This window comes from Vicia villosa, linkage group LG5, assembly GCF_029867415.1.
Source record: "Vicia villosa cultivar HV-30 ecotype Madison, WI linkage group LG5, Vvil1.0, whole genome shotgun sequence".
NCBI lineage: Eukaryota > Viridiplantae > Streptophyta > Magnoliopsida > Fabales > Fabaceae > Vicia > Vicia villosa.
Window position 1 is genome coordinate 13,683,393 of NC_081184.1, and position 17,322 is coordinate 13,700,714.

Sequence of the window (17,322 nt, forward strand, 5' to 3'; positions counted from 1 at the left end):
TTGATACCATATAAAATAGTAATACTATAATTCAAAAGTTATTTTATTTGATAGAAATGTCTTTACTTATATAGAGTAAAAGTATGTGTCTATTATTAGAAACTTAAGTTACTTGGGCTTTTAGATCTTTCATTATTTGGGCTTAGCACTCAGTTAGTTAGCCTAGGCCCAATTTATACCTTATATATATTGTACATTACACTGCTGTTGGTTTGAGAAAACGAGGGAAAATTCTGTATTCAAATTTTCCCTTCAAGGTTTCATCTTCATCTTCTTTAATATGCATCTTCATCTTCTTTAATATGCATCTTCATATTGTAATATGGTATTAGTAGAAAAACATCCTTTCATCACCTTCCACACACAAACTCTGATTCATCTTCTTCCTTGCATCAATTGCCCTTCTTTCTTTCTCCCCCTTTCTTCTCATTACCATGGCTTCCGATTCTGAATCCGATCAATCTGAAGTTCATAAATCACCCAAAACAAAAGTTACAGATCCCACACTCAATCTGCGAGATCCATGCTACCTACATCCTGGCGAGAATCCGGGCACTACGACCGTTTCTCCTCCTCTTGATGATAACAAATATCATAGCTGGAGCAAGTCTATGCGCCGTGCACTAACATCCAAGAATAGTCTTTCTTTCATCAATGGAAGAATCAAGAATCCTTCAACAACCGATGACAATTACAAACTCTGGGAACGAGCCAACAATATGGTGCTATCTTGGATAAACAGAACTCTATCACCTCACATCGCTCAAAGTATGATCTGCTTCGATTCCGCTTTCGACCCATGGGAGGATCCTCGTGAAAGATTCACAAGAGGTAACCACTTTCGGTTTTCTGATCTTCTTCGTGAAATACATTCTATACAACAAGGAGACATCTATCAAAGCAAATAATTGATGCAAAGAAATACAACTATAATTACAATACATAAAATCAATAAAAGTGGGATATATGCACATAATGGTACAAGATGTGACTGCAACAAATTGGGAATCCTTATAATTTGGTTGTGGTCCAATAGTGTGCTATGGAAATTTCACTACTTTTCCTCTTGGTCCATTAGGCGAGAATAAAAATGAAAATGCGCCACTTTTTCTCTCAATTGAGAGGTTAATCAAAGGGAAATCCCTTACTTTTTACATGATGTGGACTTTGAACAGAGGTGAAATCTCTCACTTTTTACATTAGGTGGACTATAAACTGAGGTGAATTCCTTCACTTTCCTTCTTGCTTGTGAATGTTATGGGTTACTAGACCACTTTTCACATCGGTTGTGTACAGTGAATTCCCTTCCATTTTTGAAGTATAATTATTTTGTACAAACTATTTACCTATTTTATTCTACAGATCTAGACTATATCATCATATTGATAAGAAATTTGCATTAGTTTTGAAAATATAACATGAAAATTAAGTTAAGAAACTAGAGATATGAACTCATAAACTTACATACAAATAGCTTGTACATCCCTTCTAAATACATACGTTTTATTTGAACCAGACTATTAATTTGATTTTCTTCAAACCTTCTCGTAAATACAATACCCATAAACCTTCTAGTAAATACAATACCCATAAACCTTCTAGTTTTATTTGAAGAGTTTGCATGCGTATACAACCTCCAATGCATCGTCTCCAACTATGATGACAAAGAAGAAGATGACTAATCTGATATTTTGGCTGCTTATACCTTATTCAGTGTTGGCCTAGTGCGCCCGGACATCTGTCTTATTTGAAGGATAGAAAAACACTTAGAAAGGGGGGGATTGAATAAGTGTGACTTTAAAACTAGGACGATAAAAATAAATTGCACAATTATTTTTATCCTGGTTCGCTGTTAACGAAGCTACTCCAGTCCACCCCCGCAGAGATGATTTACCTCAACTGAGGATTTAATCCACTAATCGCACGGATTACAATGGTTTTCCACTTAGTCCGCAACTAAGTCTTCCAGAGTCTTCTGATCACACACTGATCACTCCAGGAACAACTGCTTAGATACCCTCTAAGACTTTTCTAGAGTCTACTGATCAACACGATCACTCTAGGCTTAGTTCACTCCTAAGACTTCCCTAGAGTATTCTGATCAACACGATCACTCTAGTTACAAACTGCTCAGCCAACTGCTAAGACTTCCTAGAGTATACTGATCACACTGATCACTCTAGTTCCTTACAACTTAATGTAATCTATTCAAGAGTTTACAAATGCTTCTTAAAAGCGATAATCACAACTGTGATATTTCTCTTAACGTTTAAGCTTAATCTCACTAAAATATTACAACAGCAATGTAGTGAGCTTTGATGAAGATGAAGATTCTGAGTTTTGATTGAGTAGCGTTTCAGCAAGTTTCTTTTCGTTCAGAGTTGTTAAGAATTGGTAACCTTGCTTCTCATCAGAACTTCATATTTATAGGCGTTGAGAAGATGACCGTTGAATGCATTTAATGCTTTGCGTGTTCCGTACAGCATTGCACTTAATGTTATACGCTTTTGTCAACTACCTCGAGCCTTGTTCACGCTGTGTCTACTGACGTAGCCTTTAGTAGCTTTTAACGTTCCTTTTGTCAGTCAGCGTAGTCTGCCACCTGTACTTCCTTCTGATCTGATGTTTGTGAATACGACGTTTGAATATCATCAGAGTCAAAACAGCTTGGTGCAAAGCATCTTCTGATCTTCTGACCTTGAAGTGCTTCTGAGCGTGATACCATCTTCTGATCTTCAGTGCTTCTGATCTCATGTTCTTCTGATGCTTCCATAGACCCATGTTCTGATTCTGCTTCGACCATCTTCTGATGTCTTGCCAGACCATGTTCTGATGTTGCATGCTGAACCATTTGAGATACAACTTCTGAGCGCTGAATTATGCGTACTCTTTATATATATTTCCTGAAAGGGAAATTGCATTGGATTAGAGTACCATATTATCTTAAGCAAAATTCATATTATTGTTATCATCAAAACTAAGATAATTGATAAGAACAAATCTTGTTCTAACAATCTCCCCCTTTTTGATGATGACAAAAACATATATAAATGATATGAATTTGCGATCAGAAAGAGTAGACGGCAAAAGACAAATTACACAGCTATAGCATAAGCATATGAATATGTCTCCCCCTGAGATTAACAATCTCCCCCTGAGATAAATAATCTCCCCCTGAAATAAATACTCGAAGAACTTTGATAAAAGATTTCCCTGATTATTTCGGTAGAGACGATCATATAAGCTTCTGCCTTCAGAGAATTCATAGCTTCTGACTTCTGCTTCCATTGGACAGCTTCAGAACTTGAATTTCTTTAGATCCTTAGAACACTCACAGCTTCTGATTCCTGCTTCCATCGTGGACAGCTTCAGAACTTGAATTTCTTTGATCTTCAGAACATTCACAGCTTCTGACTTCTGCTTCCATTCAGGACAGCTTCAGAACTTGAATTTTCTGGATCTTTTAGAACATTCACATCTTCTGATTTCTGCTTCCCTCGGATAGCTTCAGAACTTTGAATGTCTACCAACATCACTTCATGCTAGATTTGTATCAGAACATTGTTGAATGTACCAGAGCATCATCAGAGCATCTCTACATCCTGAAATGTTACAGAACAAAAACTAAACGACAAAAGTCAGCATGAACGAGTTAGAACATAAAATGTATGTTTGAACACATTATATGTATCAGAGCCATATAGGCTGAAATAATGTATCAGAGCAAATAATGTATCAGAGCCATAACATTATATGTATCAGAGCAAATAGAATTTTGTCAGAACAGGATAGACAATGATATTCAAATTCTATTATCAGTGCTTCTGATTCATTCTTCTTTCTTGCTTCTGATCTCTGAAGCTTGACAGCACTCAGCTTGCTTCAGTTTCCAAGAGCTTATTCCTTTTACAGAATAACGCTTCTTATGGTTTTGCTTCTAGTGTTTGCTTCTGAAGATTCACTTCACTTCTGTATACCTGCAAAACACTTAAACCATGTAGAACTTGCAGTTCTTGTTAGTGAATGTGTGGGAGCCTTTTACCCAGCAACTGATAGATTAATCAAATCATTTATCATTTATCTTCTCCCCCTTTTTGTCATAACATCAAAAAGAATATTAAAAAAAAAAAATTCAGATGCATAAATCGACAAATAAAATATTTACTGGAATGTAAAACACAAAGAAACTTTTTCATTGATAATCAAAAAGGTTTACAAGACAGGAATGCAGGAAGACAGATGCAACAAGAAAAGGAAACTACAAAGACCAAATCCTAAGACCCTAGCTAAGACAACGTCTGTGCCAGCATGCCATGAAGGAGTGAAACGCTTCATTGACTGCTTCTCGGGCTTTCAGGCGAGGAGTCAGGGAGACTTGGTTCTGATGCAGATCTTCCACCATCTTTACCAGAGACAACATTCCCAGCAGGTGAAGATGAAGAGACTTCTTCAGAAGAGATTAAGGGAGAGGAAAGGTTAGATGAGGAGGAGGCTGAGTCTTGAAGGTCGAAAGATGAGGAAGAAGATGGAGATGATGGAAGGCTTTCACCAGGAGGATGAAACACTCGTCTAGAATAATTTCCAGACAACATTGCTTCGAAAGGATTCACCTTGAGAGGATCATAGGTGATTTTGATCTTTTTGGGTTTGGAAGGTGATGTTTCAACAGCTTTTCTTTTGTTGTTTTGAACATTTTCATTATTTCCTGGGCTTGATGAAGAGTTCATGATGGGTTTGCGAAAAAAATAGGGTTTGATATGGAAGAGAGAGAGAGAAGAACTTGATGAGGAATGCAAAGAGATAGAGAAAGGTGAGAGGGAAAGAGGAGAGTTTGAAGAGTATTTAAACAAAATAAAATGAAACAAATGATGAATAGCATTTAATGTTACGTGACGTGAGGAGAGATAATAAAGACAAATGAGGTGACTAGCACAGTTACCTATGGTCGGCGTCCCTTCAACTGCACGCGCGCTTATCCATGAATAGTAACGACAGGTTTACCATCCCGAGATAAAACGTAACAGCTGTTTTGCTTTAAAAGAGGTTCTGAATCAACTTAGACAATGAGACGTTAGTAATAACCGAATCATAATTTCTAAAAGATTTCAATCAGAACTTCTGACAAAAAAAATTTTCAACATTCATTTCAGAAGATACTCATACATGAGAACTTCTCATCTTCTCATTCTGGGCATAAATCCATACTGATGTTCTTCAGAATGAACTTAAACCTATCTTCAGCCAAGGGTTTTGTAAAGATATCAGCCCACTGATGGTCTGTATCAACAAAGTTTAAAGATATGACACCCTTCTGAACATAGTCCCTTATGAAATGATGTTTAATCTCAATATGTTTAGCTTTTGAATGAAGAATAGGATTCTTAGATAAACATATAGCAGAAGTATTATCACAGAATATAGGAATGTTACTCTCAAATATCTGATAATCTTCTAACTGACTCTTCATCCAGAGCATCTGTGTACTACAACCAGCAGCAGCTACATATTCTGCTTCTGTCGTTGATAGAGCAATAGTTGCTTGCTTCTTGCTGTACCAAGAGATCAAATGACTTCCAAGAAATTGGCAACTTCCTGAAGTACTTTTTCTTTCAATTCTGTCTCCAGCATAATCAGCATCGCAGAATCCTACTAAGTTGTATTCTTTAGATTTTCTGTAAACTAAGCCAACATTAGTAGTACCTTTCAGATACCTTAGAATTCTCTTAACAGCAGTTAAATGAGATTCTCTAGGATCTGATTGGAATCTAGCACACAAACAAACACTGAACAGAATGTCAGGTCTAGAAGCAGTCAGATATAGAAGAGATCCAATCATACCTCTGTATAACTTCTGATCTACCTTCTTACTTACCTCATCCTTACCTAGGATGCATGTTGGATGCATAGGAGTTTTGGCTTCTTTGCAATCCAGAAGATTAAACTTCTTCAGAAGTTCTTTCACATACTTGGTTTGGTGAACATATGTTCCTTCTGATGTTTGATTTATTTGTATTCCAAGGAAATACTTGAGTTCTCCCATCATGCTCATTTCAAACTCAGCCTGCATAGACTTAGCAAACTCCACTTCACCTTTCTCACTGAGCTTGTTTCTGAAGACCCATTTTGTACCAATTATATTGAATCCATCTGGTCTAGGAACAAGATCCCAAACATCATTCCTTGTAAACTGATTCAGTTCTTCTTGCATAGCAATTATCCAGTCTGGATCTTCTAGAGCATGATCAACAGAAGTTGGCTCGATCAAAGATACAAGACCTAATTGACAGTCTGCATTGTTCTTAAGGAATGCTCTTGTTCTGATTGGGTCATCCTTCTTTCCAAGAATGACATCTTCTGAATGACCAGAGATAAGTCTGGATGATCTTCTGACAGATGGTTCTTCAGAAATACTTAGATCCTCCAGAGAAGCTGATACTTGATCTTCTGGTTCTTTGCTTCTGAGGAGCTCTGCTTCTGATGCGTTGCTTCTTGGCTCAACAACTTCTGATATATCAATATCACAATCTGCAAAATTATCAAACTGCTTTGGTTTTTCAGAACCAAGCTTATCATCAAACCTGATATTGATTGATTCTTCTACAACCAATGTTTCAGTATTGTATACTCTGTAGCCTTTTGTGCGTTCAGAATAACCAAGAAGGAAACACTTTTGAGCTTTGGAATCAAACTTACCAAGATAATCTTTAGTGTTCAGAATAAAGCATACACATCCAAAAGGATGGAAATATGAAATGTTGGGCTTTCTATTCTTCCACAATTCATAAGGAGTCTTATTTAGAATAGGTCTGATAGAGATTCTATTCTGAATATAGCATGCAGTGTTTATTGCTTCTGCCCAGAAATGCTTAGCCATATTGGTTTCATTGATCATGGTTCTGGCCATTTCTTGCAGAGTCCTATTCTTTCGTTCTACAACCCCATTTTGCTGTGGAGTTCTAGGACAAGAGAAATCATGGGCAATACCATTTTCTTTGAAGAATTCTTCAAAGAATCTGTTCTCAAATTCACCACCATGATCACTTCTGACCTTTATGATTTTACACTCTTTTTCAGATTGAATCTGAATGCAGAAATCAAAGAACACTGAATGAGTCTCATCCTTGTGTTTTAAGAATTTTACCCAAGTCCAGCGGCTATAATCATCTACGATGACTAATCCATATTTCTTTCCTCTGACAGATGCTGTTTTGACTGGTCCAAACAGATCAATGTGCAAGAGTTCTAATGGCCTTGAGGTAGAAACAACATTCTTAGACTTGAATGCAGGTTTGGAGAACTTGCCCTTCTGACATGCTTCACAAAGAGCATCTGATTTGAATTTCAGATTAGGGAGTCCTCTGACCAGATTCAGTTTGTTAATCTGAGAAATCTTTCTCAAACTAGCATGACCTAATCTTCTGTGCCAGACCCACTGCTCTTCAGAAACAGACATAAGACAGGTCACCTTCTGACTCATAAGATCTTGCAGATCTGTCTTATAAATGTTGTTCTTCCTCTTGCCTGTAAATAGGATTGAGCCATCCTTCTGATTTACAGCCTTGCAAGACTTTTGATTAAAGATTATATCATAACCATTGTCACTCAATTGACTGATAGATAAGAGGTTATGAGTTAATCCTTCTACAAGAAGTACATTAGAAATGGAAGGAGAGTTACCAGACTTTATAGTTCCAGAGCCAATTATCTTGCCCTTCTGATCTCCTCCAAACTTGACTTCTCCTCCAGACTTAAGCACCAGGTCTTGGAACATAGACCTTCTTCCTGTCATGTGTCGTGAGCATCCAGAGTCCAGGTACCATGACATGTTGTGCTTTGTCCTTCTTGCAGCCAAGGATATCTGCAATAGGAATAATCTTATCCTTAGGTACCCACATTTTCTTGGGTCCTTTCTTGTTAGATTTTCTCAAGTTCTGATTGAACTTGGGTTTAACATTATAAGCAATAGGAGGAACAGCATGATAATTTTTAATGTGAGTTTCATGATATTTCCTAGGTTGTGTCACATGCTTCTTGGTGTGTGTTATGTGAAAACTTTGAGCATGTGAAGTGTGCCTAATATCATGAGAGTGGCCATACTTGAACTGATCATACAATGGCTTGTATGTAATTTTCATTTCATCAACAGGTTCAAGTTTGTATGGGGTTTCACCCTCAAAACCAATGCCTACTCTTTTGTTTCCAGACACAGCATATATCATAGAAGCTAGCTGACTTCTGCCAATACTTCTAGATAAGAACTTCCTGAAACTTAAATCATATTCTTTCAGAATATGGTTTAGACTCGGAGTGGATTTTTCTGAATCAGAAGGAGATCCAACATTATTGGATAATTTTAAAAGTTTTTCTTTTAATTCAGAATTTTCCAACTCAAGCTTCTTTGTTTCAAATTCAAATTGCTTTTTCAGCTTTTTGTATTTGAGACTAATCTGAGACTTGAGTTCCAGAAGTTCAGTTAGACCGGAAACTAACTCATCTCTAGTAAGTTCAGAAAATACCTCTTCAGAATCTGATTCTGATGTAGATTCTGATCCGTCATCTTCTGTCGCCATCAGCGCACAGTTGGCCTGCTCATCTTCTGAATCATCTTCTGACTCATCCCAGGTTGCCATAAGACCTTTCTTCTTATGAAACTTCTTCTTGGGACTATCCTTCTGAAGATTTGGACATTCATTCTTGTAGTGTCCAGGCTCATTGCATTCATAGCACATGACCTTCTTCTTGTCAAATCTTCTTTCATCAGAAGATTCTCCACGTTCAAATTTCCTTGAACTTCTGAAGCCTCTGAACTTCCTTTGCTTGGTCTTCCAGAGTTGATTTAGCCTTCTGGAGATCAGGGACAGTTCATCTTCTTCTTCAGATTCTGATTCCTCAGGATCTTCTTCTCTGGCCTGAAAAGCGTTAGTGCATTTCTTGATATTAGATTTTAATGCAATAGACTTACCTTTCTTTTGAGGCTCATTTGCGTCCAGCTCTATTTCATGACTTCTCAAGGCGCTGATAAGCTCTTCCAGAGAAACTTCATTCAGATTCTTTGCAATCTTGAATGCAGTCACCATAGGACCCCATCTTCTGGGTAAGCTTCTGATGATCTTCTTTACGTGATCAGCCTTGGTGTATCCCTTGTCAAGAACTCTCAATCCAGCAGTAAGAGTTTGAAATCTTGAAAACATCTTTTCAATGTCTTCATCATCCTCCATCTTGAAGGCTTCATACTTCTGGATTAAGGCAAGAGCTTTTGTCTCCTTGACTTGAGCATTTCCTTCATGAGTCATTTTCAAGGACTCATATATGTCATAGGCCGTTTCCCTGTTAGATATCTTCTCATACTCAGCATGAGAGATAGCATTCAGCAAAACAGTTCTACATTTATGATGATTCCTGAAAAGCTTCTTTTGATCATCATTCATTTCTTGCCTTGACAGCTTCACGCCACTGGCATTTACTGGATGTTTGTAACCATCCATTAGAAGATCCCATAGATCACCATCTAGACCCAGAAAATAACTTTCCAGTTTATCTTTCCAGTATTCAAAGTTTTCACCATCAAATACCGGCGGTCTAGTATAACCATTGTTTCCGTTGTATTGCTCAGCAGAGCCAGATGTAGATGCAGGTGTAGATGTAGACTTTCCACTTTCATCAACCATCTTTTAAATGAAGCGTTTTTCTTTTCCTGAATCTTTTCTAAACACGGTTAAGTGCTTGCACCTTAGAACCGGCGCTCTGATGCCAATTGAAGGATAGAAAAACACTTAGAAAGGGGGGGATTGAATAAGTGTGACTTTAAAACTAGGACGATAAAAATAAATTGCACAATTATTTTTATCCTGGTTCGCTGTTAACGAAGCTACTCCAGTCCACCCCCGCAGAGATGATTTACCTCAACTGAGGATTTAATCCACTAATCGCACGGATTACAATGGTTTTCCACTTAGTCCGCAACTAAGTCTTCCAGAGTCTTCTGATCACACACTGATCACTCCAGGAACAACTGCTTAGATACCCTCTAAGACTTTTCTAGAGTCTACTGATCAACACGATCACTCTAGGCTTAGTTCACTCCTAATACTTCCCTAGAGTATTCTGATCAACACGATCACTCTAGTTACAAACTGCTCAGCCAACTGCTAAGACTTCCTAGAGTATACTGATCACACTGATCACTCTAGTTCCTTACAACTTAATGTAATCTATTCAAGAGTTTACAAATGCTTCTTAAAAGCGATAATCACAACTGTGATATTTCTCTTAACGTTTAAGCTTAATCTCACTAAAATATTACAACAGCAATGTAGTGAGCTTTGATGAAGATGAAGATTCTGAGTTTTGATTGAGTAGCGTTTCAGCAAGTTTCTTTTCGTTCAGAGTTGTTAAGAATTGGTAACCTTGCTTCTCATCAGAACTTCATATTTATAGGCGTTGAGAAGATGACCGTTGAATGCATTTAATGCTTTGCGTGTTCCGTACAGCATTGCACTTAATGTTATACGCTTTTGTCAACTACCTCGAGCCTTGTTCACGCTGTGTCTACTGACGTAGCCTTTAGTAGCTTTTAACGTTCCTTTTGTCAGTCAGCGTAGTCTGCCACCTGTACTTCCTTCTGATCTGATGTTTGTGAATACGACGTTTGAATATCATCAGAGTCAAAACAACTTGGTGCAAAGCATCTTCTGATCTTCTGACCTTGAAGTGCTTCTGAGCGTGATACCATCTTCTGATCTTCAGTGCTTCTGATCTCATGTTCTTCTGATGCTTCCATAGACCCATGTTCTGATTCTGCTTCGACCATCTTCTGATGTCTTGCCAGACCATGTTCTGATGTTGCATGCTGAACCATTTGAGATACAACTTCTGAGCGCTGAATTATGCGTACTCTTTATATATATTTCCTGAAAGGGAAATTGCATTGGATTAGAGTACCATATTATCTTAAGCAAAATTCATATTATTGTTATCATCAAAACTAAGATAATTGATAAGAACAAATCTTGTTCTAACATTATTCACTATGTGGTCAACCATGTTCATTTCCCAAGAAAAATAAACTCTACTAACCTAACCAAAAGCGATATAGTTGCGCTATGGTTTTTGGAAAATTTAGTTAAAAACAATTGGGCTAATACACTGATCCATTATATGATGCGGATCCAAAATAAAAATATGAGTTTACCGTATAGTGGATTAATCACCAAAATCCTAGAGCATGTTGGCTTCGTTTTAAAGGAGGAAGAAACAGATAATAAATACAGAGCAATAGGAAACAATACCTTAAGCCCGGTGACGGGAAAAATAAACAATGGGGTATCAATTTATCTACCTTCAAAAGCAAGAATAATAGCTCCTACAGGATACACTCAACAAGAAAAGAACACAAATTTGAAGGATTTTGATTATGAAATACCTAAACTTTTTCCACGGATTCTTTCCTAAACACAATTCTAGATAATAAACAAGTCATTCTTCAGAATCAACAAGAACAAATAACAATGCAAAGAAGGACAAATTTAAGAGTTCGTCATCATGCTCGCAAGCTTGCAGAAACCGAAATTGGATTTCTAGGCATTTTCAACGATGATGATAAGGATAAAAATTAGTTTTTTATTTTGATTGCTTTAGATTGTTTTTCTATTTTGTTTTGTTATTTCCTCTCCATCTTGTTTCCTTCCATTACACTCATGTTGTTTAATAAATGAAGTGAAAGTTTTTTAATGATGTTTTATCAATGTAAACTACTTGCTTGCCTATCTACCATTCAGTTTTAGCATCTTATTTCAAACCTTTTATATTATGCCAAAGGGACAAAGTATAATCTAAGAGGAAGTATAATAATATACTCTCCACTCATGAGGGAGAGTTTAACCACTCTAAACTTTACTTGTTTGTTTTCTCTTTTACCATCTTTTTGTGAGATGTGTTGTCATAATAAAAAAATGGTAGAATGTGGATTTATGTGCTTGCAAGTACTGTCAAGGTGATTCAAGGTGGTGGAATTATTTAATAGAAAAGCTACAATCAACCGAATGGTTATTTGGTTTTGATTATGATAACACCTAATATCTACTCTTAAGAGCTTTTGGAACTTTATCTTTTTGGCTAGTTAAGGAGTTCATCTCCTTTATGAAGACTTATAACTTTAGATAAAATATCTACTCTATAGAAGAGTTTTTTGTTGAGTCTTATATTTGTTTTGTAATACTCTATTCTTGAGTCTTATTCCTATGTTATGGAATAAAGTATTTGAGTTGTAATTTTATGTCATCATTCTTAAGCTTCTGAACATGTCCAAACAACTGGGATAGTGTTTGATTGAAAGTGAGAGGTGTCTCAGATTCAAGAGGATCCATGATCAAATTTTCACGGGTATTATTAGGAAAAGGACACTAGACTAAGTGAGTTCATATAAGACTAATTGTACTTTTGAATATTAAGATTGAAGTTCTTTCTATGAGGGGTTTTGAGTAGAAAATCATAGGTAGTATTAGGAAAAAAGCATTTGAACTAGAAGGTTTCAACTAAAGTCAATTTGTACTTCTCACTATTGTGAGTGAATTCCTTTCATTGGATTGGCACCATCCAGACATAGGTTAATTTGCGTCGAACTAGGTTACCAATTCTTATTTTATTTGTATTTTTCTTTTATTCTGTCAGTTAAGCAATTATCTTATCATACACATTGTCACATACATTGTGTTTGACATCTTGTCACATACATTGTGTCTGACATCTTGTCATCCGAAGAAGAGAATCTCAATTTTTTAAAAATTAATATGCTAAATTGAGTTTTAATGTTTTGCCACAATTTAACACTAATACTAAAAGTAAATTTAAATAAAGTTAATTTTAATGTTGAATGCATTCTTTAGTTGACTTTTATATATATATATATATATATATATATATATATATATATATATATATATATATATATATATATATATATATATATATATATATATATATATATATATATATATATATATATATATATATATATATATATATATATATATATATATATAGTTCAACTTCTTCAAAATTACAAAATAAGAACAGATGTTTGATATCAATATCACAATCTATTTTTAAAATATTAATACAACCAATAATTCTTGTGTCCATTGTCTTAAGCTATTATCATAATAGAAAACTTTTAGATCATAAAAGTTTCATTAGGAAATCATGCGTAATATGAAGAACTCTAATGATATGCCTCATGTGTATTGCTTTCATCTGATGTTCTTGTTATGCCATAAGGTGATCAAGGTTCATTTCCTATCTCAAAGGCGGCCTACAAAAAATATAACAATTATTATAATATACCTAATCACTATGAAAACATAAAACTGGATCGTTGTTTAACAAGGATGGTTATCTTGTAGATGTGGTCATACCTTATTGGCCTAGAGGCATGTGGATCGTTGTTTAACAATTATTATCTTGAAGTTTACGACATTGCCTATCTGAGAGATGAGAGTTTCATGTGATCTTATCTAGGTAGCTCATATTTTCTTTTTGCCTAATAATTTGGTTTCTGTTAATGACCCAAATGTAGGATTAGCTGTGGAACACACTTTGTCTTCTTTTTCTCAATTTCATCCAGTGATAAGATCAAGCTCCCTTTAATAGAGTGCTGATCATCATTCGAGGTTTGCTTCATTTCATCTAGATGCTTTTCATATTTTACTCTGGTTAAAAAATGTTGGGTTTCTTTTGTTTAGGAAGATTCCATAGTGAATAGGAAGTTGGCTTAGTAGGAGGAAATAGATGTTTTGACTTAGATGGTTTGGGATGAAAATTATTTCAATAATTATTGGCTCTTTCAATGTTAGAGGTTGAGGGGGTAGTATTAAGAAGCGGAAAATTAGGGAGTTGGTCAATAATCTTCATTAGTATATGATGATTTTTGTAGGTATTTATGTGTATATTTGTTGTAGTTGGAGTTAATCCCTGGTTGAGGGTTGTAGTTGATGGTTGTTTTCTATCTTACATAATGCAAAAGGTAACTATGTCTTCTCGTTCTCTTGGTCGGGTTATCTTTGTTTTTGTCTGGAGTGCAGAGTGAGCATCCAAACTTCTTTTTGTCGCGAATGTTTATTCCAAGCTCTTTTTGGTGAAGAAAAGTGTTATGTGGGAACTTTTATTTCAGGAACATGAGAGATTTTGTATATCCTTGGAGACTTTAATGCGATTCTTTGTCTTGCCGATAGAAAGGGTGGGGGAGTGGATGCTTGAGAGTCTACTTTGGTTGAATGTCTTGAGTTTTGGGGTTTCACTAAATTTACCATTGTTTGGAAGGAGTTTTACCTAGTATCTTGCTTATAGGGTTTCTATGAGTAGGTTGGATCAATTTTTCCTATCGGGATGTTGAGAGAAGAGTGGGGTCGGGGTAGTTTGTAGGCTTTTGCCCAAGAAGTCTCGAATCATTGCTAAATTATGGTTAAGTACCCCTCTTAGCTCTAGATTTAGGGTTTAGGAGACCTATGACATGAGTTAGTGGTTAGACATTCATGGCGAATGAAGGTTCAAGAGTTGGATGACTTGCATTCTTTAGGATAACTTAAAATATTTTAAATGGTCTATTAGGGTTGGGAATAAGAAGGTGTTGGTGATTTGGATTTTATGATTGAGTTGTACTCTAATATGCTTGTGAGTTTGATTGGTTTTCATGAAGATGTCAGTATCGTTTTGGAATAATTTGGTTGGTTTGCAAAGGCATTTTTGAGGAGGATCTAAGAGATGGACAAAGGTTTCTTGGGTGAAGTAGGAGGATGTGTGTTAGTCTAAAAGAGAAGGTTGTTTAAGGGTTAAGAATTTACGATTTTTCCATCCGGCATTTCTAAGTAAGTGGGAATGAAGGATTCTTGAGAATGTGTCTTCATTGTAAAGAGATATTAGTTTAACAAAGTATGGTCCTCAAGGTTTTAGATCCCCGTTGGTGGGGGGAGGAAGCCTTAGTCTAGAAACTAGATATAAAATCAAGGTTTTTCGATGAGATCTTCTAACAATAATATTTTGACTTTGAATGGTTCTAGAGAAGTTAGGTTGGAGAGGATGTTGTGTGGCTTTTCTCGGATTTGGAAGAGCTGGGTGCCTTCTAAAGTTGTAATGTTATCCTGGTATTTTATTCAAAATAGGTGTTGATTAGGAAAAACCTAGTGACGTATCAATTTGTGTTGAGTTATATTAATTCGAGGTATGGAGTGGGTTTGGGGAAGGCGGAGTCAGACGATCATCATTTTGTTTTATGAGATTTGGTATTAAGTATTAGGTGAGAAGGGAATCCTAGTCCTTTGTTGCATTTGATGTTATGATTGTTTAAGTTATTTCTGGGTCAAGGTCAAGGAAAATAGACATTTTTAGCTCTAGTTACGATAGGGCATTTTGTGGTATGAATAGTTTGAAAAAATATGAAAGAGTTATTTTTGTTAGAAAAGCAAAAGATTGGCGACTAATAACAAGATGTCTTTGAACATTAACTTGGCACATAAGTGAGCTCGTGCCCATGGTCCAAGTTTTGGAGTTTCTCTATTTGCTTGGGAGCACGACCCGTTCATATGTTTGGGCATCTATGGGTGTGTAGGTGGCCAACTGTCCTCCTTTTTTGCTTTGTATAGGTGGTTGTGTCTTACTCTCTTCAGCGTGATCTCTTGAATTATTGCATTTGAGTCTTCATAGTAGATTGGTTTGTTGGATTGATTAGGTTGGTTTTTTCTTACCATGTTGTATTTGTTTTGCTCTTATTTTTGTCTGTCCGGTCTAGTTTTTGCCGGATTTGTTGTTGTTGAGCTTTTATTATGCTTTTTGTTTCTCTTATGTATTTGATAACTCTTGTTTCTACTTTATACTTATATTTATGTATATCATTCATGATTTGCTTTTAAAAAAAGGAGCATAAAAGTATTTGTCTATTTATTGTTTTGCTTACCCGCATGCACAATAGAAATCAACACACTTCCTACGTTGAGGACTGAAACACAAATTTTTTGGACAATCACGCCAATGTTTGCAAGGAAAATAACCTGATATGTAAAATAAGAACAAACAAAATGTTACTAAACGGTGACGAAATTGTGAGCGTAAATAAATAAGATTATTTGAAATGGCTTAAAAAAGACTTACCTCCATAGATTTCAACAAATAGAGAAAGAATGATTATTAAACCATAAACAATTTTGGGAATTTGAGTCATATTTTTCTAATTTTGCATGAAGAAAATAAGAAATATGTTTGATTAATTTTAAGATTCATACTTTATTACCTATAAATATATAACTTTTAATACTTAGAAGTTGCAAGAAGCCACTCATAAAAATGAAATTATTAATAAATGTCTTAAACTACATCATAGTATTGTTTTATCTTTATTTAATTTTTTTGTTTATTAAACTTTTTATATATTTTTAAAATATTTCTCCTTTAACCGTTGATGATAAACTTTCTATATATTTTTTTATAATATTTCTCTTTCTATATATAAATAATAGTAATAAATATTAAAAACAATTAGTTAAAAAAAAATACATCAAAAGAGGTGACAATTCATTTACTTTAAATCAAATGTTTTATAGGATAATTTGTTGTTTAAAAAATTATAGGATCAAAGTTGATACCCAAGGTGTCATGTCATATATTGGTTTTTATTGTGTTAGTAAAAAACAATATTTTAAAAAAAAAACCTTTTTGAGGATATTTCAGTCCTTTTTATAGAGATAACTATGACCCTTGAATGATACTAAGAACATATAACGCTTTGGGAATTTTTACCTATATGAAAACATATTTTTAGAATGTCACATTGTGTGAAAAAGAATTTCTCAAATGCCCCATATCTAATTGCAGCGTCAAATTTTTAAATTAAAAGAAATAAGGATTTGTCATCTCAAATAACGCTGACAATTTCTTAACGATTCGTCATATAGAATGACACATATTTTTTTAATTTTTTATTATTAAATAATTTTAAATTTTTTGAATATAATTAATATTTTGAAATTCATTAAAAATTAATAAAAAATGAAAAAAATAAAATTTTCAATTTTAATTTTGTAATTTATTTTAGTAGTTTTGTTCATTTTCTTATTTTGGTATTTTTTTTAAAATTATTTATTTATTAATTTAATAGTCATTGAAAATTTTAATAATTTTAATGAAATTTAATTCAAATTGACATTGAAAAAAGTTGAAATATACCATAAAAAGTTACAATAATATAATTGAAAAAATAAATTAATTATCATGTCTATCTTTTTGTTTAGAACTAATGAAGTAATGACTACCGGATCCACATCGAGTATGAATTGA

The 17,322-nt window shown here is 34.8% G+C and overlaps 1 long non-coding RNA gene across 1 annotated transcript; it reads right to left on the bottom strand.

Annotated features, from left to right (window-relative positions):
- Positions 1 to 13,033: 13,033 nt before the first annotated feature.
- On the bottom strand, positions 13,034 to 16,293 carry LOC131606306 (uncharacterized). The gene is made up of 3 exons (XR_009284804.1): positions 16,141 to 16,293; positions 15,947 to 16,040; positions 13,034 to 13,309 (listed from the first exon to the last, which is right to left on the bottom strand). It is a non-coding gene; the product is annotated as an uncharacterized LOC131606306 (long non-coding RNA).
- Positions 16,294 to 17,322: the final 1,029 nt, after the last annotated feature.